Source organism: Notamacropus eugenii, chromosome 2, assembly GCF_028372415.1.
Source record: "Notamacropus eugenii isolate mMacEug1 chromosome 2, mMacEug1.pri_v2, whole genome shotgun sequence".
Lineage (NCBI taxonomy): Eukaryota > Metazoa > Chordata > Mammalia > Diprotodontia > Macropodidae > Notamacropus > Notamacropus eugenii.
Window position 1 is genome coordinate 351,418,659 of NC_092873.1, and position 2,758 is coordinate 351,421,416.

The window sequence follows — 2,758 nt, forward strand, 5'->3', positions numbered from 1 at the left end:
TGTACTCTTATAGCTAATTACCAATTAGATGAGGCTGGGCGATTAGCAACATGAAAGAAACAGTCAGCAAATATATATACTCCCATCACCAAAGCGGAAGGGAAAGAGGGGATAATTGGGCCTACCTCCTGCCAACAAGCAGTCATCGGGTCTGGTTTGTTTGGGGGCAGGCAAAGATCCTTGGGAAAAAGAGGAAGGGATCATAAGATTGATGGACAGAGGAAAGCTTTGGACCAGGGCACCTGGATTATCTCTTTGAGCTCATCTCAGAGGACAGAAACTAAGACTAGGAGTTAAGTACCAGAAATACATTCATCCAGCATCTACTAAACCTATTTGTAGAATTCTGTCTTGGCCCTGTGGGGAATACAGAGATGAACAGGGCCATTTTGACCCTCAAGAGAATCTGATGGCTGAGTAGAGGAAATGACAAGTATAGACATAACTTGGGTATGACGTAAAGTGTGGAAATACAAGGAGAGAAGTGAAAGCTACCGTTGAAGCACAGGGGAGAGAGAAATCACTTGGAGCTGGGGAGATCAGGGAGAAGATAGCAGATGAGCTTTTAGACTGGCTAAGAAGTAGAGCCAGGGAGGAGAAAGAATGAGCCAAGACACTAATTTGGGACAAGGAAGGTTATTTCCATGAAACCACCTATGCGTATAGGTAGTACAGCAAAGCCAGAGTCAGAAAGATAGGAGTTCAAATCCAGCCTCAGACACTCACTATGTGACCCTGGGCAAATCACTTAATCGCTGCCTGCCTTAGTTTCCCCATCTGTTAAATAAGGGGAATAATAGTACTTACTTCCCAGGATTGTAGTGAGATCAAATGAATACTATTTATGAGCACTCTGCAAACATTAAATGCTAGCTGTTTTTGGTATTGTCCATAGCATTGTTAATACAGTTTGACAGGAACTTAAGATTCGTGAAGGAGAGTAATAAATAACAAGTAAATACACAAAAAGTAGACTGGGGCCAAATCACGAGGGCTAAATATCAGCAGAGGAGCCTGCACTGTATCTGGTAGCTAATGCAAAGCCACAGAAGGCTTTGAACAGGGAGTGATATAACCACATTGGTGCATTAGGAAGATTACTCAGGCTTGGGGAGCAGCAAGGAGACTAGAGGTAAGGGAAACAGTAAAAGGACATTGCAAAAAGCCAGGTAAGAAGGAAGGAGGGCCGGCACTGCACTGGGGTGGTGGCAGTGGGGATGGAAAGAGCGTAATGGGTTGGAGAGACGGGGAGGGAGTAGACAGACTAGCTAAGAGAGACAGATGGCACAAACCAAAGATGAGACTTGGGTATTAAAGATAGCGCGTAAGTGTAAGGGATGAGGCAGCTAGGTGGTGCAGTGGTTAGAGCACCAGCCCTGGAGTCAGGAGGACTCTTCCCGAGTTCAAATCTGGCTGCAGACACTTCCTAGCTGTGTGATCCTGGGCAAGTCACTTAACCCTGTTTACCTCAGTTTCCTCATCTGTAAAATGAGCTGGAGAAGGAAATGGCAAACTACTCCAGTGTCTTTGCCAAGAAAACCCCAAATGGGGTCATGAAGAGTTGGACACGGCTAAAATAGCCACAACAACCACAACAAAAACTGTAAGGGATGTTAGGCAATGAGAGTTAACGAAATGAATTCAAAAAACATTAATAGAAAACCTACTCTACACAAAGCACTATGGCAGGCTCTGGAAAAGATACTAAAATAAATAATATAGTCTCTGCCCTGAAGGAGTTCACACTCTTATAGGGGATATCACAAACACAGAAATATCTATAACACAAAACAGACTACAATATGTGCATAAGAGGAGGTCCAAAGCGTGAATCAATTTCTTTCTTCTTTTTTTAACAAAATTTTTAGGCAAGGGGGCAAAGTGACTTGCCCAGGGTCACACAGCTAGTAAGTGTCTGAGGTCAAATTTGGACTCGGGTCCTCCTGACTCCAGGGATGATGCTCTATCTACTGAGACATCTAGCTGACCCAAATCAGTTTCATAGGAAAATGGGATCACTTCTGATTTGGAGGTAAGCAGAAAAAGCATCACAAAAGTGGTTGCAAGTGAGACAAACCTTGAAGGAAAAGTACAATTTTCACACTAGAAGAAAGAAGAGGGAAAGCAGCCCAAGGAGTGACTAAAGCACAATTGGGAGAAAATGCAAGGAGATAGGAGCTGCCCAAGGTTGTGGACTTATGGGGCATGAATGGCAGAATGTCACATACTGAGTGACTCTTGCAAAGGTAGTCAATAATCTGTTAAAATGGCCCAGGTTTGGCAAGTATGCAAGAGAATGAGGAAGGATCTAGGGACTGGAAAGTATAGATATGGGATAGGAAAACACAGAATAAAGTCAGGAGCAGAGGGCGCAGAAGACCACAGGCTTGTGCCAGAGTGAAATTTAAGAGTTCAGGACCTTAAAAGGGGATCACTGCAGGTATGTATGCTGGCAGGTGGCTAAAAGATGGGGACAATGGTCTATGAGCTGAGGAGTTTGAGAAACTGGGATGCCAGGGTGTTAGAAGGCTCACAAATATGAATGATAACGTGAAAGAGGATAATGATGAAGAATGGGATGGAAAGAAAGCCAGTCTAATGCTGAAGTCATTGAGAAGAGGGTTCTAGAGATCAGATGGTATCAACAAGGATGGGGACAGCGGTTTACGTGGATGTGAATTTGAGCAAGAGAAACCTGGAAGGTTCTGGAATAATGCCCTGGAAGCAGCACAGCTGGTCTGAAGATAAGGTTGTTATC